Below are 26,869 nucleotides of genomic sequence, written 5' to 3'. Positions count from 1 at the left end.
TGAGCACAAGGTTTCAGTGTATTATCGACGACGACACCCAGATCCCTTTCTTGGTCCGTAACTCCTAACGTGGAACCTTGCATGACGTAGCTATAATTCAGGTTCTTTTTTCCCACATGCATCACCTTGCACTTGCTCACATTAAACATCATCTGCCATTTAGCTGCCCAGCCTCCCAGTCTCGTAAGGTCCTTCTGTAATTTTTCACAATCCTGTCGTGAGTTAACGACTTTGAATAACGTTGTGTCATCAGCAAATTTAATTACCTCGCTAGTTACTCCCATCTCTAAATCATTTATAAATATATTAAAGAGCAGCGGTCCTAGCGCTGACCCCTGAGGAACCCCACTAACTACCCTTCTCCATTGTGAATACTGCCCATTTAACCCCACTCTCTGTTTCCTATCCTTCAACCAGCCATTGACCTAGCGGTAAAGACTCTTGTGGTAACCGGCGGTAATGACCTACTGCCTCAAATGCCACTTGGCGCGCGTCCGAAAATAAAAAAGATTTTTTGGACCCATGTATCGGACGCGCGCCAAAAATAAAATTACTGCAAGAGCCACATGGTAGCCGGGCGGTAACTCCTTTTTGGCCCACGTAGACACTTACGTGGCTTAGTAAATAGGCCCTTTAATGTTTTTCTGACCACTGCAATGTTCATGGTGTTTTTTTTATTTTTTAGGAAGGACCTTCTGTGACTCCCTAAAAAATTTGCTTGTAAACATACTAGATTCAGTGGCCTAACTTGTTAGGAATACTTTTTAGTTTGCAGTAAAAAAGTAGTTTTAAGAGCTGTACTTAATTTTATTTGAGTATTTTTTTGCAGATAAGACTTTGTATTTTTACTTCACTACTTCTGAAGCCAGTACTTGTACTTTTAAAAAGGAACAAACCCATCTCTGCAAATTCTGCTTTTTGATCCAGTTGGAGCTGGGATTGCTGCAGTGTTCACACATGCTGGAGAAAGGAATGACATTCATCACACAACAGCAATATATAGTTACTGAACTTGAGGTCCACGTTAGCCTGGCTCCACAGTTTGCAGCTCTTGCCAAGGACTGTTGCTGAGTTGGGAAAAGATATCAAATGAGGGAAAAGCCGTGGACAGTTGCAAACAAAGACTCATGGTACTGTTGTCCAATAGAGGCTCATTTTGATTGTGTTGGAAGATCAAAAATAGCTGGAGGAAACTGCCAAGCCAAAAAAATACACCCTACTAGTTACCTTAAGTAAACATGGTGTTATATAAAGAACCATGAACAGCTGCCCAGTGGCGTACCAAGGGGGGGGGGGGCAGTGAGGGCGGTCCACCCTGGGTGCACGCCGCTGGGGGGGTGCCGCGCGCCAGTCGGCTCCGCTCGTTCCGTGCTCCCTCTGCCCCGGAACAGGTTACTTCCTGTTTCGGGGCAGAGGGAGCATGGAACGAGCGAAGCCGAGAGGCGCGCGGCACCCCCCCAGCAGGTAAAAATGTACCCGGGGGGGGTGTCCTTTCGCTGGGGGGGGGGAGGTGTCCTTTCACCGGGGGTGGGGGGGTCGCGCTGCACCCGGGGGAGGGGCGCATCAGCGATCCGCCCCGGGTGCCAGCCACCCTAGGAACGCCACTGCAGCTGCCGACTGGTGATGCTAAGTAAGACTTGTACTGCCCTTTGTGGTGAAGGCTTATTGCTTGTGTTAGTGAATAATAAATGGACCAAGTAAAGCCGGCCAAGTGCTCGTCGGAGCTGGCCTTCTATTTTCCATTATTGAGCGAAGCCGGTCATCAAGTAGCTACGCCCCCGTCCCGCCTTCAGTACCTTGCCGACACGCCCCCTTTAACTTTGGATGGCCCTGCGACGGAAAGCAGTTGAAGCCGGGCAAAATCGGCTTTCGATTATACCAATTTGGCCGGGTTTAGGAGATGGCCGGCCATCTCCCGATTTGTGTCGGAAGATGGCCAGCCTTCTCCTTCGAAAATAAGCAGGATGGTCTTTATCTGCCTTCGTTTTTCTCTGGTTTAATTTTTGTGCTCTAGGATAGAATAAAAATATATTTTATGAACAAATAATAATTGGGGGAAAGGGAATCCTACAGCACAGTTCTCCGTTGACTTTCCAAGGCAGTAGTTTGGAAACTATGGGGCTCTTTCACTAAGACATGTAGGCGCCTACGCATGTTCCAATGCATGTCAAATTAGAACTACCTCCTGGCTACTGCGTGCCCCGGGCAGTAATTCTAATTTTGATGTGCGTCCAAAATGCGCGGCAAAAAATAATTTCTATTTTCTACTGCATGACGCTAACCGGGTGGTAATCGGCAGTGTACGTGCACTGACAATTACCGCGTAGTTAACGCAGGAGACCTTACCGCTAAGTCAACAGGTGGCGGTAAGGTCTCAGGCCCAAAATGGACGACGCGTGCTGATTTTTATTTCGCCGCAAGTCCATTTGAAGCAAAAAAGGCCTTTTTTGCAGGCGCGCTGAAAAATGGACCTGTGTGCATACAATACACGCACCTACACCAGCGCAGGCCATTTTTCGGTAAAATGGCCCCTATGTTTAAAAGGCAGAAAGCGTAATTTTTTTGGCCATCTTGAAATGCATTTCAAAATGAATTGGAATCTGGTTTACCAGGAAAACATTGTCGGCTCTCCTAACCTCATCTTAGTGCCTGCAGCTTCCAACACAGCCAGAGATGTTCCTGTTTCTTTCTGTAGAATATTCCATGGCGATCGAGTGGCATCAACACCTTCAGACCCTGCAATTTGCCATGTTTGCCCAGGCTGAATGCCAACTCTACCTACTGGGGATGATTTTCAAACCGAGTGATGTTTGGGTGGCGAGGCCTGGCCTCCCTTCCATCCTGCAGACAGACAGACAAGCGGACCCCTGACATTATGCATCTTCTCTTTTTTGAGAAACGCATCCAAACGAACCCTTTTGAGGGACCTCTTTTTGTCATGAGGCCCGAAAAAGACGGGCTGTGTTCCATCCACTTTGAACTCTCTCCTTTGGAAGTACTGATTGAGGCTTGCTGGTCCAAGTTTTCTCTGCTTGGATAGAAGCCAGATGCCTAGATTTCTGTTTTGGCTTGTTTTCTGCAGTTTGTTTGCCGTTGGCTTCCTCCCCAGTCCTCTAAAGCAGAATCTGTTTGAAGGGTGTCCTTTTTTTGTTTTGAGAGAGGTGGAAAGCTTTCTCTTCAAGTTTGGTTGTGATTTGAAAATGAATTTGTGTCAATGATTAATAAATCACCAGCTGCTATTGCTGCCCCCTCTGTACATTGATGTGATATATGTACAGTGAGATACGTAACTGGGAAGAGTCAGCAATAAAAATGGAGGAAAAAAACAAGCAAAAAAATCTTCACAGTAATAACTTTATTCTTGTAACGATGAAGAAAACTGATCAATGAGCTCCGTAATCTCTTCTTGATAATGAGTTGGTCCAAATAGCAGTGATTTCTGGGAATGTGGCCAAGCCTTCTGGTCCTGCTGAGAAGAGTTCATTAAACCAATAACTGAAATGGCACCGGTGTGTTATCCGCTGGTTGGCAATTCATATTCTGCTCTACACGTTGATGGCCTAGAGCTCAAACCTGCTGAACCGCTAATTAGCGAGATGAACTTCACAATCGTAATGGAGAAATTCTGATATGTATGAGATTTATATCACTGAAGGTTGTGGGGGTCTGTAATGCACTGAAGAGAGTAATTGTCTTACTATGCAGAGGTCAAGATAGAAATTGAGAGGTAGACGAGAGGCTTGTAGTTTTCAAACATTTCTGATCATCTCAAATACTGTGCTCGAGTGAAGGACTAGCCTAGTGGTTAGTGCAGTGAGCTTTGATCTTGTTGACCTGGGTTCAATTCCCACTGCAGCTCCTTGTGTGAGTTGAGATGTTAGAGAATGTTCTACCCCGTTGCGTGGAGACAGGGAATTGGGTTGTGCCCTTGAACTACAAATCCCTGTAATCCTTTAGTTCCCTGTGATAGGCTCGTTCAAAGCACATGTCCAGTTCCCTGTGTCTTTTGGGACTCTTTCTATTGGTTTGACTTATTCAGTCTGCGTGTGTGTCCCGCTCCCTTTTCTGTCTCCATTGGGTCTGTAAGAGTTAGTCTTCAGCATATCTCCTCTGTGAACTGAAACTGCCTATGCTGTATTTTGCTGTATGACCCTCTTCAAGCCAGTGGTGTAGCTAGTGGGGCCTGGCCCTGGACCCCCTGCCAACGACCCTCTCGATTCCCCCTCCCTCCGCCAACCCTCCTTGCTGCCGCAGTGGGCTACCTTTGCTGGCGGGGAACCCCAACCCCTGCCAGCCGAGGTCTTCTTCTTCCGGCGCAAGGCTTCGTTCTGTTTCTGTGAGTCTGACATCCTGCACGTTGCAGGACATCAGACTCATAGAAACAGAACGAAGCCTTGCACCAGAAGAAGAGGACCTCGGCTGGCGGGGGTTGGGGTCCCCCCTCCAGCAAAGGTAGCCGACGGTGATGGTGGCGGCGGGAGGTGGTGTCAAAGTTGGTGGCGGGGGTGGGGTCGGCGGTGCCGGGGGGGGGGGGGCTAAAATGTGCCCCCTCACCTCGGGCTCTGGACCCCTCTCCTGCCGAAGTCTGGCTATGCCCCTGCTTCAAGCTGCTGTGACGCTATCAAGATTTTACCAGTGTAAAAGTATAAACAAAATCATTACTCAAGTGTGTTGTTGAATTACTCCCAGCTTCTCTCTTGATTGAGAGAGAGAGAGCTTGTGGAGAACAGACTCCCAGTTTGCAAGGTAAAACTCTTGTCCAACACATCTGAACTGTAAGTTATTTTATTTTGTTTGTGTCACGTTTACAAAGCTGGAAACTGGGTTTGTGAGCCCTTGGACCACTGACGAGGAGCGGTAGTGGCAGGCAAAACCACCCCACACTAGAGACAGGGCAGATCTCTGACAGTAGAATAAACCAGGGTACAAGCTGGGTCAAGGCAGGCAGCAGACAGTAGCATAAACCAGGATACACGCAGGATTCAGGGCAGGCAGCAAATCGGTAGCATAAACCAGGAAACAAGCAGAGTTCAGGGCAGGCAGCAAATCAGTAACATAAACCAGGGAACAAGCAGAGTCTGGGCAGACAGCAGAATCAGGCAAGAAACCAGGACAAGAAACCAAACAAGGCAGGAGTGCAACAAGCACCAACATACCAGGGCCTTAGACACAATGCAAAGGCAGAGCAGTAAGGTTTCAGAATGGCTAATAAGCCCAGCAGCACCTGGAGCTCAGCTGCAACCATCACCAGGAAACTGCAGGTGCTGTGTAGGTTCAATCCAAGCAAGCAAGTCTGGCAGCCCGGAAGATCCGGACCGAACTGGGCTGAAATCTGGAACGGGTGACGGTCCACAGCAGCCACCGGTTCTGGCCACCAGAGGGCGAGGTGAGCACAGACGTAACAGTTTGATTACTGCATTAAAGAAGATTTTGGTTCAAGAGTTCTGAGTCTGTTCTATACTCTGGTTTAAGCTGCCAGTCACACCCAGTGAGAGGGCAGAACAGAGGAAATGCTGGATGAGGGGGAAGAGATGATATGCTGGGCAGAGGAGGGGAAACCCAGAGAGGGACGTCGTAGGGGAGAGAAGGCAGATCATGGGATGAGGAACTGGAGGGATGGAGTGAAGTACATAAGTACATAAGTAGTGCCATACTGGGAAAGACCAAAGGTCCATCTAGCCCAGCATCCTGTCACCGACAGTGGCCAATCCAGGTCAAGGGCACCTGGCACGCTCCCCAAACGTAAAAACATTCCAGACAAGTTATACCTAAAAATGCGGAATTTTTCCAAGTCCATTTAATAGCGGTCTATGGACTTGTCCTTTAGGAATCTATCTAACCCCTTTTTAAACTCCATCAAGCTAACCGCCCGTACCACGTTCTCCGGCAACGAATTCCAGAGTCTAATTACACGTTGGGTGAAGAAAAATTTTCTCCGATTCGTTTTAAATTTACCACACTGTAGCTTCAACTCATGCCCTCTAGTCCTAGTATTTTTGGATAGCGTGAACAGTCGCTTCACATCCACCCGATCCATTCCACTCATTATTTTATACACTTCTATCATATCTCCCCTCAGCCGTCTCTTCTCCAAGCTGAAAAGCCCTAGCCTTCTCAGCCTCTCTTCATAGGAAAGTCGTCCCATCCCCACTATCATTTTCGTCGCCCTTCGCTGTACCTTTTCCAATTCTACTATATCTTTTTTGAGATACAGAGACCAGTACTGAACACAATACTCCAGGTGCGGTCGCACCATGGAGCGATACAACGGCATTATAACATCCGCACACCTGGACTCCATACCCTTCCTAATAACACCCAACATTCTATTCGCTTTCCTAGCCGCAGCAGCACACTGAGCAGAAGGTTTCAGCGTATCATCGACGACGACACCCAGATCCCTTTCTTGATCCGTAACTCCTAACGCGGAACCTTGCAAGACGTAGCTATAATTCGGGTTCCTCTTACCCACATGCATCACTTTGCACTTGTCAACATTGAACTTCATCTGCCACTTGCACGCCCATTCTCCCAGTCTCGCAAGGTCCTCCTGTAATCGTTCACATTCCTCCTGCGACTTGACGACCCTGAATAATTTTGTGTCATCGGCGAATTTAATTACCTCACTAGTTATTAGGTAGATGCATTAAAAAGAAGAAGACTGAATATTGGATAGTCAGAAAACTGAAAGGAAAAGATCGAAATCAGAGGTGGATGCAGGATGAGAAGATATGAAAGGAGAGAACAAGTAGCAGAAGGACTGGAGACACTGAGAAAAGAGTTAAGAAAAGACAGATGAAAACAGAAACTGGAGACTGACAAGTAGCCAAACAACAAAGGTAGTGTAACCCTGGCCTCACCACAAAGTTTTGGGCACCAGTTAGCTGTTCGGATCAGCACCCAAAACCAGGGTCACAATAAAAGTTTGAGATTTCTTCCTCAGCTGGGCGCAGGCCGAGGCCGGACTCACTCCGGTAGGCTGTGGGGTTTTAAGTCACACCTTTATTTTTTCTTTGTTAGTCTGGGAGTAAATAAACTTCACTCTCGCACAAAGAAATGCTCCAGTCCAGGGCTTATAAACCAGCTGAAACTTTACTTGAAATGTCGCAACAGGCAGTTGATCTAACCCTTCATAACTCTGGAAGCCAACAGTTCTTTCAGATTTATATCCAACCTGTTAGCTTGCTGAAAACATAGTAAGTGACGTGGAGAGGCATTTTCGAAAGAAAAGTCTAAGTTGGAATTTGGACGTCTTTGTAAAACGTCCAAATTCGGAGGCGGGGAGAAGGTCATTTTCTAAAAAAAATGGACGTCCATCTTTGGTTTCGAAAAAATACCATGGACGTCCTTGGATTTGGACGTCTTTGATTTTCGGCGATTTTCGAAACCAAAGATGTGCAAGTCTAAAATGTCCAAATGCAAGCCATTTGGACGTGGGAGGAGCCAGCATTTGTAGTAAATTGGTCCCTGTGACATGCCAGGACAGCAATCGAGCTTCCTCCCCCCCCCCCCCCACCTGGGCCACCACTGCACCGCACTTCCTCCACTCAGGCCGCCCCCCCCCCACTTAGGCTGCCACCCCCACCCCCTTACCTCCTGTGTCTGCTCCTTCCTCAGTCTGTTGTCTCCTGCTCCTGTGTGCCGGAACCTGGGTTATCACATTAACGCAATCATCCGGGTCCTGGCACAGCAAAATCCGGTGATCAGGGGTGTCAAATGCTGCAGAAATATCAAGAAAAACCAGGGAATAGCTTCTGATCCAACCCTTCATATACCTCATCCAGCGTAACCTCTACCAATCCTTCGGTATTACGGGCCTTGTGAAATCCATAATGAAATAATTTTCCTAAGGACTCAAACTTCCTGTTCCTTACCAAGCTTTTTGAAGGAAATGTTTCTGTCTTGATTCGAGTTTTGTCGCTACTGTATATTACTCAGTATTGATATTGTGGTGTAAAAATCAATTTAGGGTCCCTTTTTATTTATTTAACACATTTATTTATATCCCACATTTTCCCACTTAGTTGCAGGCTCAATGTGGCTTACACAATACCGGAGAGGCAGGCTCCGGTTCGATAAAATACAAATACACAATATATTAATCAACATGGAAGAAACATAGGCATAGATCAACCAAGAAATAGAGGGAGTGGTGACAGAAGGTACAGTACGGTCCATCGTTTTTCTGTGTCGCAGGATGTAGAAAGTTAATTTGGGTCAGGGGGCTAGGCCTTCTTAAACAAGCTATGAATAGATCTCAAGGATTTGGGCAGAGCGTTCCACAGTTGTGTACTTATCAGTGCAATTTTTCTAGCAAAAAAGGTGCCGGTACTCAAATGCCAGACCACCCTTCAGGGGTGGGGTGATCACTGAGGGACCCACCCCACAATAGCCAGACCCCCTGCAACCAGTCACAGAATCTATGACAAGGCAGAATTGGTGTCTTGAGCCTGAGCTCTTTCATTAAAACTTGTGGTAATTAAATTTGCTGATGACACAAAGATATTCAAAGTAGTTAACTCGCGACAGGATTTTGAAAAATTACAGAAGGACCTTACGAGACTGGGAGACTGGGCAGCTAAATGGCAGATGACGTTTAATGTGAGCAAGTGCAAGGTGATGCATGTGGGGAAAAAAGAACCCAAATTATAGCTACGTCATGCAAGGTTCCACGTTAGGAGTTACGGACCAAGAAAGGGATCTGGGTGTCGTCGTCGATAATACACTGAAACCTTCTGCTCAGTGAGCTGCTGCGGCTAGGAAAGCGAATAGAATGTTGGGTATTATTAGGAAAGGCATGGAAAACAGGTGTGAGGATGTTATAATGCCGTTGTAGCGCTCCATGGTGCGACCGCACCTTGAGTATTGTGTTCAATTCTGGTCGCCGCATCTCAAGAAAGATATAGTAGAATTGGAAAAGGTGCAGCAAAGGGCGACTAAAATGATAGCGGGGATGGGACGACTTCCCTATGAAGAAAGACTAAGGAGGCTAGGGCTTTTCAGCTTGGAGAAGAGACGGCTGAGGGGAGACATGATAGAGGTATATAAAATAATGAGTGGAGTGGAACAGGTGGATGTGAAGCTTCTGTTCACGCTTTCCAAAAATACTAGGACTAGGGGTCATGCGATGAAACTACAGTGTAGTAAATTTAAAACAAATCGGAGAAAGATTTTCTTCACCCAACGCATAATTACACTCTGGAATTCATTGCCGCAGAACGTGGTGAAGGTGGTTAGCTTAGCAGAGTTTAAAAAGGGGTTGGACGGTTTCCTAAAGAACAAGTCCATAAACCGCTACTAAATGGACTTGGGAAAAATCCACAATTCCAGGAATAACATGCATAGAATGTTTGTACGTTTGGGAAGCTTGCCAGGTGCCCTTGGCCTGGATTGGCCGCTGTCGTGGACAGGATGCTGGGCTCGATGGACCCTTGGTCTTTTCCCAGTGTGGCATTACTTATGTACTTATGTGGTCCATGGGTCAATTTTAGCAGACACTGGAAAAGGTGCCGGTACTCAGTACCCCCAAATACCCCCTCAAAAAATGCCCTGGTACTTATGTAAGAGAAGCTGGATGCATAAGTTGATTTGTATCTAAGACCATTGCAGTCTGGATAATGCAAATTTAAGTAAGTTCGGGATAGGCTGGTACTGTTTCTGGGTGGTAGATTTATGAGGTTTAACATGTATATCCAGGAAATTCACCGTAATTAATTCAGAGAGCAAACCTTGAAGGTAAAACGTTCCTTGGTGGGAAGCCAGTACTAAGGAGTGGGAGGGCTGAGTGGGTAGCGCGTACCAAATTGGCATTAGCACAGCGGTAATTCTGAGTTTGGCGTGTACCAAATCTCGTGGTAGAAAATAATTTTAGTTTCTACCACGGGGGGGGGGGGGGGGGGGGGGAAGAGTGTTCCCGGCGGTAATCAGCAGTTGGCCCGCACTGCATGGTTAGCATGGGGGTAGCTTGTGAGCCCTAACCGCTAAGTCAATGGGTAGCGGTATGAACGCAGGCCGTAAATAAGAGGCGCGCTAGTTTTAATATTGGCACACACCCGTTTCCCGGCCCATTTAAAAAAAGCCCTTTTTCCCAGCCACGGTAAAAAAAAATGTCCCAATGCACGCCCAAAACATGCGCCCACAGTACCGCAGGCCACTCTTTATCGTGGCTTAGTAAAAGGACCCCCTTAATTACTTATGATTCTTTGGAATCTGCTTTGGGCCTATTGAGGGATTCGCTGAAATATAAATGGGCAGAATAGATTAGATTCGATCTTTCCTGGGCATTTTTCACAGTACAGGAGAAAGCTGGGTCTCTTTTTCTAGCATTGCACTGTGGATTGAGTCCAGCTATCTTGATGTATCCTTTTCAGTTTTTGTTTAAGCTTGGCCGTAGGTGAGGATCTTGTGTAGGGTCACAACCTGGATGGGCTTTCCATAGGTGCACCATTATTCGGCACCATCAGAGGGGTCACACAATTTAATTTGGCCGTGATCATGAGATCATGGCCACAAAAAAAAAAAGATTGATAAGCACTGGTGTACTTCCTCTGTGAGGATCAAGGTTTTTCCTCTCATTTCAGCAAATACACAAGAAGCGGTCTGTTAATGTGTATCTTTGATTCATAGTGTGTTTGGTTTAGGATCAATATTAAGCCAGCTTGGTTTGGTTTCCAAACAGCAGGTGTGTTTGGTAATCAAGGGCCTGGTGTAATATTTACAGTGCATTCTTTTCTTAGGTAGGGTTGTTGGTTTGATAAGTTTGCTATATAGGTTCCGAATCTCTTTCTGCAGGGTTTTGTTTATTTTACTGTGTCTGGCAGTGGGAAAAGGCTGTGTAGCTGTTCCTGAGATGACACCACAATTTGAGTGTGGTCTGTTGTGTAGGGAAAGGTCATAGTTCCATTTTTGGGATCGTGTTGTGGAACAGTGGCATAGCTATGTGGGGCCACGGGGCCCTGGGCCCGCCAAATGGCTCTGGGGCCCCCTGCCAGCTGAAGCGTTTATCTGTCCTGCGCTGGTCTCGCACTTGCCTCCTCTTCTGTTTCCAGTCGTGCCTTACATGCTTTCGTTTTAATGAAAACGTTTATCTGTCCCATGCTGGTCTCGCACTGAAAACAGGACAGGAAACAAGTGTGAGACCAGCGCAGGACAGATAAACGCTTCAGCTGGTGGGGTTTGGGGACCCCCACCAGCAAAGGTACTTGGTGGCGGGGTTTTTTTTTCGGAAGCGGCAGGGGAGGGGCAGATGGGGAGGCGGGCTAAAATATGTCCTCCCACTTTGGGCTCTGGCCCCCCCTCCCGCCAAGGTCTGGCTACGCCCCTGGTGTGGAGGTTCAGGGTTTATGCTGAAATTCTCAGAGCTGGATTGGCTACTGTTGGAAGCAGGATACAGGGCTAGGTGGACCATTGATCTGACCCAGTATGGCTGTTCTTATGTTCTACAAACCACACAAAATAAGCAGAAGTATCCCCCTAACCACAAACTACAAGACTGTGAAAAAAAAAGAGAAAAAAGTAGGGGGTAGACCAAGAGGGGCATTTTTGAAAGAAACATCTAAGTCAGAATTTGGACATTTTACAAGGACGTCCAAATTGCGAGGCAGGGAGACGGTCATTTTTGAAAAAGGTGGACGTCCATCTTTTGTGTTTGAAAATATCATGGATGTCCTTGGATTTGGACGTCTTTGATTTTCGTCCATTTTCGAAACAAAGATATCCAAGTTTAAAACGTCCAAAGTCAAGCCATTTGGATGTGGGAGGAGCCAGCATTTTTAGTAGACTGGTCCCCGTGACATGCCAGGCAGCAATCAGGCACTCTAGGGGGCACTGCAGTGGACTTTATAAAATGCTCTCAGGTACACAGCTCCCTTTCCTTGGGTGCTGAATCCCCCACTACCCTCAACTGTACACCACTACCATAGCCCTTATGGGTGAAGGGGGCACCTATATGTGGGCACAGTGGGTTTCTGGTGGATTTTGGAGGGCTCACAGTTTCCTGCACAAGTGTAACAGGTAGTGGGGGGATGGACCTGGGTCCACCTGTCTGAAGTGCACTGAAATACTCCAGGGACCTACATACTGCTGTCATGGACCTGAGTATGACATCTGAGGCTGGCAAGTAATGTTCTTCACCACACTTTTTGGGGGTAGGAGGGGGTTAGTGACCACTGGGGGAGTAACGGGAGGTCATCCCTGATTCCCTCCAGTGGTCATCTGGGGCACCTTTTTGTGCCTTATTTGTAATAAAAACTGGTCCAGCTCAAATCGTCCAAGTTTTAGTGCTGGACGTTTTTGCTTTGTTCCATTATGGCTCAAAGACGTCCAAGTCTTAGGAACGCCCAAGTCCCGCCTTGAACACGCCTCCGATACGCCCCCTTGAGATTTGGACATCCTTGCTATGGACTTCCGAGAAAGACGTCCAAAATGCGGTTTCGATTATACCGATTTGGATGTTTCTGTGAGATGGATGTCCAAGTGCCGATTTATGGCACTTTTTGGACGATCATCTCTTTCGAAAACGAGCCTGCAAATGTATTTTCAAAACAGTAGGGTTATTAAAAACAGACTCGACGCAGACCTGCATTTCGGCACCAACAGCGCCTGCCTCAGGAGTCAAACAACTTACCTTAGCCACCAATGATAAACATATACAGATAGGCTAAGAAATCCAAACCAAAGGTACAGCATTCTGTCTTTGTCATCAACTACCTTGCAAAGAACATCATTGAGGTCTACAATTACCCCATCCCCCATGCTCCAAACGATGCACTTGTACCCAATAATCAGGATCCTCCGTTTCCAAGCGCACTATCAAATCTCTGTAACAGGGAGATTTTAGGCCATCTCTGGCTGTCAGACAATTCAATACTGATGCATTATGGGCCTTGCAGCATGGATTTCAAAGGATAGAATCAGGGACTATAACTCCCACACTGCTTTGGGGTGTAAGCTCAAAACCAGGATTGGCCAAAAAGTCTCCCTTCTGGAACTAGGTAACTTGGCATGTCTGGATTCTGTTTAATCTTGTATATAGAAGAATTTGTGAAATAATGCTATCATTTACAATGACGGTTTTTGTGCGTCGAAGACCCTTGAGACATACCTTTCAATATTCAGCTGACTGTCGCTGGCTAAATTAGGCCCCCATTAAATTCTCAGCCGTGTCCGGGCACAGGCATTGAATATTGGCATTTGACCAGACAAATGCAAGCTACAGGAATTTATGCAAGTCCTGGGGACCACATAATACATTCATACGGGGCTGAATATCGGTCGAATCCACATAAGCGGAGTATACATATCCCCTCTCCACCCCACCCCCAACACAATCAATGATCCCCTTCAACCTATTTTCAGACCCCTAAGAAGGGTTCCAGAGGAGATCCGGGAAATTATAGACCGGTGAGTCTGACGTCGGTGCCGGGCAAGATGGTGGAGGCTATTATTAAGAATAAAATTGCAGAGCATATACAAAAACATGGACTGATGAGACAAAGTCAGCACGGATTTAGTGAAGGGAAGTCTTGCCTCACCAATCTAATGCATTTTTTTGAGGGGGTAAGCAAACATGTGGACAATGGGGAGCCGGTTGATATTGTATATCTGGATTTTCAGAAGGCGTTTGACAAAGTGCCGCACGAAAGACTCCTGAAGAAATTGCAGAGTCATGGAATCGGAGGTAGGGTATTATTATGGATTAAGAACTGGTTGAAAGATAGGAAGCAGAGAGTAGGATTGCGTGGCCAGTATTCTCAGTGGAGGAGGGTAGTTAGTGGGGTCCCGCAGGGGTCTGTGCTGGGTCCGTTGCTTTTTAATGTATTTATAAATGACCTAGAGATGGGAATAACTAGTGAGGTAATTAAATTCGCCGATGACACAAAATTATTCAGGGTCGTCAAGTCGCAGGAGGAATGTGAACAATTACAGGAGGACCTTGCGAGACTGGGAGAATGGGCGTGCAAGTGGCAGATGAAGTTCAATGTTGACAAGTGCAAAGTGATGCATGTGGGTAAGAGGAACCCGAATTATAGCTACGTCTTGCAAGGTTCCGCGTTAGGAGTTACGGATCAAGAAAGGGATCTGGGTGTCGTCGTCGATGATACGCTGAAACCTTCTGCTCAGTGTGCTGCTGCGGCTAGGAAAGCGAATAGAATGTTGGGTGTTATTAGGAAGGGTATGGAGTCCAGGTGTGCGGATGTTATAATGCCGTTGTATCGCTCCATGGTGCGACCGCACCTGGAGTATTGTGTTCAGTACTGGTCTCCGTATCTCAAAAAAGATATAGTAGAATTGGAAAAGGTACAGCGAAGGGCGACGAAAATGATAGTGGGGATGGGACGACTTTCCTATGAAGAGAGGCTGAGAAGGCTAGGGCTTTTCAGCTTGGAGAAGAGACGGCTGAGGGGAGATATGATAGAAGTGTATAAAATAATGAGTGGAATGGATCGGGTGGATGTGAAGCGACTGTTCACGCTATCCAAAAATACTAGGACTAGAGGGCATGAGTTGAAGCTACAGTGTGGTAAATTTAAAACGAATCGGAGAAAATTTTTCTTCACCCAACGTGTAATTAGACTCTGGAATTCGTTGCCGGAGAACGTGGTACGGGCGGTTAGCTTGACGGAGTTTAAAAAGGGGTTAGATAGATTCCTAAAGGACAAGTCCATAGACCGCTATTAAATGGACTTGGAAAAATTCCGCATTTTTAGGTATAACTTGTCTGGAATGTTTTTACGCTTGGGGAGCGTGCCAGGTGCCCTTGACCTGGATTGGCCACTGTCGGTGACAGGATGCTGGGCTAGATGGACCTTTGGTCTTTCCCAGTATGGCACTACTTATGTACTTATGTACTTATAACACATTTGCAGACTCCCTGCCCCCCCCCCCCCCCCCCCGATGGAACAGGGCCCCCCAGTCTATTATACCCCATTTGCTCCATCTCCTAATGGCTTCATTGTGAAAATGGCCACTGTGACCTCTGGTGGTAGTCTATGGTATTACAGTGTTAGTCACAATGGCATTTTTACAGTGGAGCTTCTAGGGGCAGGAGCGAGTGGGGTTTGCTCATGTCCTTATTGCCCCACATTAGGCTTAGGGGGGCTTAATTTAACTTGCAAAGAGAGGGGGTCCACAATTGTAGCAGGGGGTGGGAGGGGACTCTGCAATTGTGTCGGGGGTCTGCAAATGTGTCAGGGATCAGGGATTGCGTTGGGAGGGTCAATTGGAGTTTGCCAGGATAAATGGGAAGAAGAGGACACTGTACTCTGCAGGCTGGAGTTATGCGGGTGCCAACCAATATTTTGTGCCTGCACCTACATACCTAGCTGGGCAAAGTTAGGACTGATTCCTTGATCTACACTTCCCAAGTTGCAAAGGAATGAAATACAAACTAATGCATGGGTCAAACTTCACCTACTTGATCACACAGTTATGGAACGCACTGCCGTGCAACTTGAAATCGATATACGAAATAATGAACTTCCGCATACTACTGAAGACCCATCTCTTTGAAAGAGCATACCAAAAAGAATCAACCCAAGTGAATATGCACAACTCGCCTAATGCATTTTTTTGAGGGGGTAAGCAAACATGTGGACAATGGGGAGCCGGTTGATATTGTATATCTGGATTTTCAGAAGGCGTTTGACAAAGTGCCGCACGAAAGACTCCTGAAGAAATTGCAGAGTCATGGAATCGGAGGTAGGGTATTATTATGGATTAAGAACTGGTTGAAAGATAGGAAGCAGAGAGTAGGATTGCGTGGCCAGTATTCTCAGTGGAGGAGGGTAGTTAGTGGGGTCCCGCAGGGGTCTGTGCTGGGTCCGTTGCTTTTTAATGTATTTATAAATGACCTAGAGATGGGAATAACTAGTGAGGTAATTAAATTCGCCGATGACACAAAATTATTCAGGGTCGTCAAGTCGCAGGAGGAATGTGAACGATTACAGGAGGACCTTGCGAGACTGGGAGAATGGGCGTGCAAGTGGCAGATGAAGTTCAATGTTGACAAGTGCAAAGTGATGCATGTGGGTAAGAGGAACCCGAATTATAGCTACGTCTTGCAAGGTTCCGCGTTAGGAGTTACGGATCAAGAAAGGGATCTGGGTGTCGTCGTCGATGATACGCTGAAACCTTCTGCTCAGTGTGCTGCTGCGGCTAGGAAAGCGAATAGAATGTTGGGTGTTATTAGGAAGGGTATGGAGTCCAGGTGTGCGGATGTTATAATGCCGTTGTATCGCTCCATGGTGCGACCGCACCTGGAGTATTGTGTTCAGTACTGGTCTCCGTATCTCAAAAAAGATATAGTAGAATTGGAAAAGGTACAGCGAAGGGCGACAAAAATGATAGTGGGGATGGGACGACTTTCCTACGAAGAGAGGCTGAGAAGGCTAGGGCTTTTCAGCTTGGAGAAGAGACGGCTGAGGGGAGATATGATAGAAGTGTATAAAATAATGAGTGGAATGGATCGGGTGGATGTGAAGCGACTGTTCACGCTATCCAAAAATACTAGGACTAGAGGGCATGAGTTGAAGCTACAGTGTGGTAAATTTAAAACGAATCGGAGAAAATTTTTCTTCACCCAACGTGTAATTAGACTCTGGAATTCGTTGCCGGAGAACGTGGTACGGGCGGTTAGCTTGACGGAGTTTAAAAAGGGGTTAGATAGATTCCTAAAGGACAAGTCCATAGACCGCTATTAAATGGACTTGGAAAAATTCCGCATTTTTAGGTATAACTTGTCTGGAATGTTTTTACGTTTGGGGAGCGTGCCAGGTGCCCTTGACCTGGATTGGCCACTGTCGGTGACAGGATGCTGGGCTAGATGGACCTTTGGTCTTTCCCAGTATGGCACTACTTATGTACTTATGTACTTATGCCTATTTAATCTCAGAACCAGGGTTGCCAGGTGGAAAATTTTTTTCCCACCCAATCCAGCCTAAAAACAGCCCAAAACCCGCCCAGACTCAAACCCCGCCCCTGACACCCCCACCTCGCGTCATCACCCCCGCCCCCGCCGTCATCGGCCCTGCCCAGAACATCACTAACCCCGCCCAAAACATCACTAACCCCGCCCCCCGCGGCCGAAAAAACCGCCTGAAAACCGCCCAAAAGAAAAAAAAGAAGCCCAAAAAACCGCAACCTGCCGCGGGCAAAAATTTCCCGCGGCGGGTCGTGGAAAAACCGCCCACCTGGCAACACTGCTCAGAACTGTTTCCTAAAATCTGCTTGTATACTACTACTTTGAATTATCATCATGCCGACCAAGATCATGCAATACTAAATGTTTATATTACTAACATTCTTCCACTACTCATGATGTATTGTAAGCCACTTTGAGCCTGCAAAGAGGTGGGATAAGGTGGGATACAAATGCAACGAATAATAATAATTTTTATGGAGTCCTACGTGCCCGATTAGCTATCTGGGTACCAGCACTGACTATTGTGGCACTTGCATAACTCTTGGCTCCTCCTCCTGTACCGCCCCTCACCTGCCCTCTTCCAACATTCCGTGGCACTGACCAGTTAAATGATGCTGATTATTGGCAGCTAAGCAGGCACAAACAATTTAAATGGTCAGAAGGCTCTTGTGCATGCTTAAACCCCTTTAATATCAACCCAATAGTGTCTTTGATAGCTTTTTTAAAGGTGTAGGGGTGTAATTGTTATATATGGAAATGTCTCTTTGGCTTGCTCCCTGCATACCTGGATTGCCTCCCTGTTGCCACCCCAAATATTTCTGTCTAGAGACGCCACTGATTTTCATGAGGACCATTAGGAAAACCTGACATCTTCTATCTTTATCAACTCCACATCACTGGTGCTAAAAAAAAAATCCACATATCCAAAGTGTCAATTATTTAAATCAATACTTCATATCACTGGGTTAAATTGCATGTATATTTAAAAATTATAACAGTCGTGGGGGGATTTGGGATAGGATTAGGAAATTGTTAGGTTTCTGTTGAAGATCACGGGATGTTTGTTGTCACAATGTAACCAAACGCAATAGTGTTGAATCCTCTATGTATGTGACTTTAGATGGAACTTCTCTCGTATGAGGAAAGGCTAAAGAGGTTAGGGCTCTTCAGCTTGGAAAAGAGACAGATGAGGGGAGATATGATTGAGGTCTATAAAATCCTGAGTGGTGTAGAATGAGTAGAAGTAAATCGAGTTTTTACTCATTCCAAAAGTACAACGACTAGGAGACCATTTTTTCACTCAACGAATAGTTAAGCTCTGGAACTCTTTGCCGGAGGATGTGGTAACAGCGGTTAGTGTATCTGGGTTTAAAAAAGGGTTGGACAAATTCCTGGAGGAAAAGTCTATAGTCTTCTATTGAGACAGACATGGGAAGCAACTGCTTGCCCTGGGATTTGTAGTATGGAGTGTTGCTACTCTGAGATTCTGCTTGGAATCTTGTCACTCTTTAGGATTCCAGAATCTTGCTGTTCTTTGGGGTTCTACATGGAATCTTGCTACTCTTTGAGATTCTGCTTGTAATCTTGTGGCAAGATTCTTGTCACTCTTTAGGATTCCAGAATCTTGCTATTCTTTGGGGTTTTACATGGAATGTTGCCACGACTTGGGTTTCTGCCAAGTATTTGTGACCTGGCTTGGCCACTGTTTGGAAAACAGGATACTGGGCTAGATCTGACCTAGTATGGCTACTCTTATGCTCCTATGTTCCAAAGTAAACGTATCAAGGTCTATGAGTCTGTCTCTATATGGTTTATGATGAAGACCACTGACCATTTTAGTAGCTGCCCTCTGGACAAACTCCATTCTCATTATATCTTTTTGAAGGTGCGGTCTCCAGAATTGTAAATAGAATTCTAAATGGGGCCTCAGCAGAGACTTATACAGAGGCATCATCACCTCCTTTTTGCTGCTGGCTATTCCTCTTCCTATGCACCCAAGCATCCTTCTGGCTTTGGCTGTCGCCCTTTCTACCTAACTTAATTTAACTGAATAAATGTTGCAAATGTTAGCACTGACCACCACAGCATCATCCAGTTAGTACTGGAGTGGAGTCAGGGTGGACCCAGAAGTTTATCCGGGCACTGCAGACATTTAACGGTTGATATTCAGACTGCAGGAGGCAACCTGGTTAACTTCCATGGTCAACAGCGAACTCAGAAATTTTTGGCTGCTATGCACATAGACGGTTAAACAAATATTCATGAGCTGACCAGCTTAATTATAGCGGCCAAAAATAGACCTGCTATTTATGCAGGCCTATCTAGCCGCTAAACTTAGCCAGTCAGCCGGTGAATATTGGTGCGTAGCTGTCTTAAGGTTGCCGGAGAACGTGGTGAAGGCGGTTAGCTTAGCAGAGTTTAAAAAGGGGTTAGACGGTTTCCTAAAGAACAAGTCCATAAACCACTACTAAATGGACTTGGGAAAAATCCACAATTCCAGGAATAACATGTATAGAATGTTTGTACATTTGGGAAGCTCGCCAGGTGCCCTTGGCCTGGATTGGCCGCTGTCGAGGACAGGATGCTGGGCTCGATGGACCCTTGGTCTTTTCCCAGTGTGGCATTACTTATGTCCTCTACTTGGCTCACTTTTATTACATAGAGCAGTGATTTAACCTATTGTGATGTCATAGTGGCACATTCCACCAATAAGAGCCAACCTCATTAGTGATGTCACAATGGCTTGATTGTATAGAATGTTTGTACGTTTGGGAAGCTCGCCAGGTGCCCTTGGCCTGGATTGGCTGCTGTCAAGGACAGGATGCTGGGCTCGATGGACCCTTGGTCTTTTCCCAGTGTGGCATTACTTATGTACTTAACTGGCCAGGAGCCCCCTCCCCCCCCCCCCCCCCCCCCCCCCCACTGCACAATAGAAAACACCAGTGTTTGCTCGACATATACGTTGAGACAAAAACTCGAATGCCACTTTACTAAGAAGGAATTTTCATGCAGAGGGTAATTTCAGAGCATGACCTGGAGAGAGACATCTGGTTGCCAGCTCTCTACTGTTATAATAGAACATCTGCTCACTTTGACTTACAGTGATTAATTTGGGAACAGAGTTAGAGGAAACCCTTCTTTGTAAGAGATGGTATCGCTGCTTTCCAAAGCCAGAAACCACCGCAACATTTCAATGCTGGATCAAAGACTTCGACTACAGAAAACCTGAAGACCAGATGATCTGTTCCAGATGCTTGTGGATGCGAATTCTCCCGAGAAGCGCTGTTTGGTCAGCATTGTTTTCTGAGCTGATTGACTTGTGGCTTCCTTGGTGTCGTGGAGGGGCATTTTTGATATGACGTCTAAGTCCGACTTTAGATGTTTTGCAAAAAAAACGTCCAGAATCTGAATAGGAAAGAAGATCATTTTCAAAGTATTTTCGAAAATACTGTTTCTAACAAGGTTTTGTGTTTTGGTCCATTAAAAAAAAAAAAAAAAAAGTCCAAGTGAAAAACGTAGAAAATCAAGCCATTAGGATGTAGGAGGGACCCGCATTTTTAGTAGACTGGTCTCCCAGACATCTCAGGACATAAATGAAGCACCCAGTGGACTTCAAAAACATGCTCTCAGGTGCACATCTCACCATTGCTCCCTTATCTTGTCTACTGAGCCCCACAAAACCCACCCCAAACCCACTGCCCACAACTGTACACCACTACAATAGCCCTTATGGATGAAGGTGGCACCTATATGTGGGTACAGTGGGTTTCTGGTGAGTTTTGGAGGGCTCACAGTTTCCCTCACAGATGTTATAGGTAGAGGGAAGTAGGGACCAGAGTCCCCCACGCCATGGTGCACTGCACTGACCACTACACTACTCCAGGGACCAGCATGCTGCTCTAATAGACCTGACTTTAACATCTGAGGCTGCTAAATAATATTTGTATTCACATTTGTGGGGGGTGGGAGGGGGTCAGTGACCACAGGGGGGGTATTGTGGGGTCACCCTCAATTCCCTCCAGTGGTTATCTGATCATTTAGGGCACCCTTTTGTGCCTTATTTGTTAAAAAAACAGGTCTAGTTCAAAATGTCTTAGTTTTTTAGCCATGGACACTTTTTTGTTTTGTTCCTCTATGGCTGAAAAATGTCCAGATCCCGCCCTTAACACGCCCCCTTGAGGGGCATAATTGTCAGGGGTAGCACATGAGGCCTTACCGCTAAGTCAATGGGTGGCAGTAAGGCCTCAGGCTGAAAATGGATGCGCACTGGTTTGTACTTTGCCACACATCCATTTTCCTGCCCCTTAAAAAAAGCCCTTTTTCCAGGATGCGGTAAAAACTGGCCCAGCGCATACCCAAAAGATGTGCACTGTAGAGAGGTGGACCCAGGCCCATAGCTCCCCCTTCCTGTTACACGTGTGGTGGAAATTGAGCCCTCCAAAACTCATCAGAAACCCACTGTACCCACATCTAGGTGCCCTTTGCCCATAAGGGCTATTGTAGTGGTGTACATTTGGGGGTAGTGGGTTTTGGGGGGCTCAGCAGACAAGATAAGGGAGCAATTTAAATGAAGTACCTGGGAGCATTTAAATGAAGTCCACAGCAGTGCCCCATTGCTCTCCTGGGTTGTCTGGGGGACCAGTCTGCTAAAAATGCTGGCTCCTCCTACATCCCAGTGGCTTGATTTTCTACATTTTTCACTTGTACTATTTTTTTTTTTTTTTTCGAAAATGGCCTGAAAAAATAAACACACAGAGCACAGAATCATGTTCAAAACAGTATTTTCAAAAAAGATAGACATTTTACGGTTTCAAAAATGACCATATTTCCTATTCGGATTTGGGACGTTTAACATGTAACTTTGCAACTCTAAGTGCTTTGAAAATGAGCACCATGGTTATACCTTTATGTAGGAATAACCTGTTAGAAATCTAGATTGTTGATTAAATGGTCAAATTCAGCCCACAGACTGATGTTTCTTTACAACATCAGTAAAATCCGCCCCTTTCTTTCCGAGCAGTCTACCAAAACCCTCATCCACACCCTTGTCACCTCTCGTTTAGACTACTGCAATCTGCTTCTTGCTGGCCTCCCACTTAGTCACCTCTCCCCTCTCCAGTCGGTTCAAAACTCTGCTGCCCGTCTCGTCTTCCGCCAGGGTTGCTTTACTCATACTACCCCTCTCCTCAAGACCCTTCACTGGCTCCCTATCCGTTTTCGCATCCTGTTCAAACTTCTTCTACTAACCTATAAATGTACTCACTCTGCTGCTCCCCAGTATCTCTCCACACTCGTCCTTCCCTACACCCCTTCCCGTGCACTCCGCTCCATGGATAAATCCTTCTTATCTGTTCCCTTCTCCACTACTGCCAACTTCAGACTTTGCGCCTTCTGTCTCGCTGCACCCTACACCTGGAATAAACTTCCTGAGCCCCTACGTCTTGCCCCATCCTTGGCCACCTTTAAATCTAGACTGAAAGCCCACCTCTTTAACATTGCTTTTGACTCGTAACCACTCGCCTCCACCTACCCTCCTCTCCTCCTTCCTGTACACATTAATTGATTTGACTTGCTTACTTTATTTTTTTTCTATTAGATTGTAAGCTCTTTGAGCAGGGACTGTCTTTCTTCTATGTCTGTGCAGCGCTGCGTACGCCTTGTAGTGCTATAGAAATGCTAAATAGTAGTAGTTTGCAGCCGAAAAGGAACTCTCATTTATGTGAGTACAACAGAGCTGGCAAAGTGGCTGCTTGACCTTGAGCTGAAATGTTCAAAAAGCTGCTAACATCCTATTAACCTTGTTCCTCTTTCTTTATGTAAAGCTTTTGGTGTAAATCGGAAAGTATACAGAATTTTTCCATTCTTTCATTGTGTAATTTTTCTCTAACCTCTTTGTAGTCTGTTTTCATATGCCCAGTAATTTCTCATTTTCTAGTTGACTGATTACACAGAGCTGTTTTCATTATTTGGTTTGTTCTGCAAGAACATATCTGCTGTCTAACAGCAGGTGTAAAGGTACCCCAGATCATGGATTGAGGTACTTCCCCATTGTCATGTAAATGAAATTTACGTTTTTCTCTTTCAAGTTATGTACTGTAGTATTTAGGGGTTGAAAAAGGGAAATGGGACTTGATACACTGCCTTTCTGAGGTTTTTGCAACTACATTCAAAGCAGTTTACATATATTCAGGTACTTATTTTGTACCAGGGGCAATAGAGGGTTAAGTGACTTGCCCAGAGTCACAAGGAGCAGCAGTGGGAATCGAACCCAGTTCCCCAGAATCAGAGTCCGCTGCACTAACCACTATCCTACTCCTTCACTAGCAACATTCCCTGTAGAAGCCTGCCCTTGCAGATCAGCAATGCGGCCGCGCAGGCTTCTGTTTCTGTGAGTCTGACGTCCTAGTAGCAACAGAATCTACAAATAGTTTCAACATTCCATGTAGAATCTCAAATAGGGAAAGGGAACTGGGACTTGATATACAGCCTTTCTGAGGTTTTTGCAACTACATTCAAAGAGGTTTCCATATATTCAGGTACTTATTTTGTACCAGGGGCAATGGAGGGTTAAGTGACTTGCCCAGAGTCACAAGGAGCTGCAGTGGGAATTGAACCCAGTTCCCCAGAATCAAAGTCCACTGCACTAACCACTAGGCTACTCCTCCACTAGCAACATTCCATGTAGAATCTACAAATAGTTTCAATATTCCATGTAGAATCTCAAATAGGGAAAGGGAACTGGGACTTGATATACAGCCTTTCTGAGGTTTTTGCAACTACATTCAAAGCAGTTTACATATATTCAGGTACTTATTTTGTACCAGGGGCAATGGAGGGTTAGGTGACTTGCCCAGAGTCACAAGGAGCTGCAGTGGAAATTGAACTCAGTTCCCCAGGATCAAAGTCCACTGCACTAACCACTAGGCCACTCCTCAAGCTGGGTTAACATAGAGCATAGAACATGAAAATTTTTTCAGCCATGGTAATGTTTGCAAATGGATTCGTTTTGCGTAGGTTGAAAAACCAAAATCCAACCTGTGTGCAATAGAATCTTAATACTATAGCTATACTTAATCATTGCTGAAATTAAGCGCCGGTAATTACGTGGAGAAAAGGCCTCAGTAGATTAAGGATATCAGCTGATATGATCTCAGTCTCTCAGGGGTCGTTTTACTAAGGTGCCCTGAAAAATGGCCTGCAGTAGTGTAGGTGCGAGTTTTGGGCGCGTGCAGAATCATTTTTCAGCGCACCTGTAAAAAAAAGGCCTTTTTAAAATTTTTGAAGAAAATGGATGTACAGCAAAATGAAAATTGCCGGGCGTCCATTTTGGGTCTGAGACCTTAGCACCAGCCATTGACCTAGTGATAAAGTCTCACGCGGTAACCGGGCGGTAATGACCTATGTGCGCCAAATGCCACTTGGCACGTGTCTGATACATGCGGCAGAAAATAAAAAATTATTTTTCAGCCACACGTATTGGACGTTTATAACTCTCCATGTGCAGACAGCGGAACTGGATGCACCACAAGGGCCATGGGCTGGAGCAACTTTTAGTCCAAATGACACTAACTACTAGGGAACTTGGGGGATGGGGGGAAAGGTTTGGTAGCTTAAACCACCCCCAAACAAATATATATTCCTCTGACCCTGTCTCCAATACACCAGGGGTCTCCAAACTTAGTTTTCAAGGGCCATAGGCCTTTAAGCTATTCAGCATCTACTCAATGAATATGAAACAGATCTATCGGCATAAAATGGAAGCAGTGAATACAAAGTCATCATGGAAATCCTGAAAACCAGACTGGGTTGTGGCCCTTGAGGACCGGTGTACATATTCATACTTCCTTACCTACTGTACGTACTAACAGCGCTACACACATACACCTTTACAGGGTCTCCTACAAACACACCAATTCAAACCCCTATATACCCACACAGGAACACACCTATACCAACCCCTATATATCCACTCAGGAACAGTTAGATGCACACAAACACTCTTATACCTATAGAAACCTCTATATACACACACAGGGACAGTTAGATACACACAAACACTCTTACACCTATACAACCCCCTATATACACACACAGGGACAGTTTGACACACACAAACTTTCACCTATACAAACCTCTATATAGCAGGGGCGTAGCTATGGGGAGCCATAGGGGCCTGGCCTCCACAAATTTCATCCGGGCCCCTGGTTTGGCTGGCGGGGGTCCCCAACCCCCACCAGCCTAAGCTTTCTTCAGCACAGTCTCCAGTGCAACTGTGTTCGCTGCCTGCCCCATGATCTTCTTTCTTCTTGCTCTTCCTGTGCACACTGATGCTCAGCGGTCTCCAGCGCAGCCGCGTTCGCTGCCTACCTGCCCCCTGCTCTTCTTTCTTCTGAGCGTGCACGGGTGGAGCAAGAAGAAAGAAGAGCAGCGAACGCCGCCGCGCTGGAGACCGCGCTGAAGAAGGCTTCGGCTGGTGGGGGTTGGGGACCCCCGCCAGCAAAGGTATTTGTTTGTGAGGGGGCGAGGAGGCACTCAAAATGTGCCCCCCAACCTAGGACTGACCCCCTCCCACTGTGAGGTCTGGCTACACCCCTGCTATATATCAAGACAGGGACAGTTAGATGGACGCAGACATATACAAATCCCTATATACCCGCAACTAGTCGCCTACTAAAACACATTTTTATATTTAAACTCCATGAGCTACACCCTGATATGTGGCTATAACCCAATCTTATTTTTCTTACATTTGTACTCCGCGCTTTCCCACTCATAGCAGGTTCAATGCGGCTTACATATTATATACAGGTCCTTATTTGTACCTGGGGCAATGGAGGGTTAAGTGACTTGCCCAGAGTCACAAGGAGCTGCAGTGGGAATTGAACCCAGTTCCCCAGAATCAGAGTCCGCTGCACTAACCACTAGGCCAGTCCTCCACTCATTCCACCAATAAGAGCCAACCTCATCAGTGATGTCACAATGGCTTGATTGCCCAATACATGGCTCACTTCTGATATTGTGATGTCATAAGGGAAAGGGGGAAAGGGAAATGGGACTTGACATACCACCTTTCTGAGGTTTTTGCAACTACATTCAAAGCAGTTTATATATATTCAGGAACTTATTTTGTACCAGGGGCAATGGAGGGTTAAGTGACTTGCCCAGAGTCACAAGGAGCTGCCTGTGCCTGAAGTGGGAATCAAACTCAGTTCCTCAGGACCAAAGTCCACCACCCTAACCACTAGGCCACTCCTCCACTGTTGCTACTATTTGAGATTCTACATGGAATGTTGTCGGCGGCCCTTGCAGATCACCAATGTGGCCACGCAGGCTTCTGCTTCTGTGAGTCTGATGTCCTGCACGTACGTGCAGGACGTCAGACTCACAGAAACAGAAGCCTGCGCAGCCTTCTACATGGAATGTTGCTAGTGGAATATCAACATTCCATGTAGAATCTCCAATAGTATCTATTTTATTTTTGTTACATTTGTACCCCGCGCTTTCCCACTCATGGCAGGCTCAATGCAGCTTACATGGGGCAATGGAGGGTTAAGTGACTTGCCCAGAGTCACAAGGAGCTGCCTGTGCCTGCAGTGGGAATCGAACCCAGTTCCCCAGGACCAAAGTCCACCACCCTAACCACTAGGCCACTCCTCCATCGAAGCACTGGAAAAACACACCTGTAGACTGACATATGAATGCTGAGAGATACATCCACAAAGACATCCACACGCACAAACATAATACATGCATGCACAATCACGCATACAATTTTTACTTACAATATCTACAGACACATATATGTAGATAGAAATATATGCACACATCTGTACAGTGTATAGAACCCCGGTCTCCTGCCATACATGAACACACACACAAGGTCCTTTTTACGATTGCAGGTTGTTAATCTTATGTGAGGTCATAACAAATAATCGTGTTCCCCTGTAT

The 26,869-nt window shown here is 46.1% G+C and overlaps 1 protein-coding gene across 1 annotated transcript in view; it reads left to right on the top strand.

The window, feature by feature from the left end:
• LOC115471738 (phosphatidylinositol 3-kinase regulatory subunit gamma) overlaps positions 1 to 26,869 on the top strand; it is a 614,503-nt gene that overhangs the window by 75,579 nt on the left and 512,055 nt on the right. The gene's annotated exons all lie outside the window — the stretch shown is intronic.

Source organism: Microcaecilia unicolor, chromosome 6 (genome assembly GCF_901765095.1).
Source record: "Microcaecilia unicolor chromosome 6, aMicUni1.1, whole genome shotgun sequence".
NCBI lineage: Eukaryota > Metazoa > Chordata > Amphibia > Gymnophiona > Siphonopidae > Microcaecilia > Microcaecilia unicolor.
This window is presented reverse-complemented; position numbering and strand designations above follow the sequence as displayed.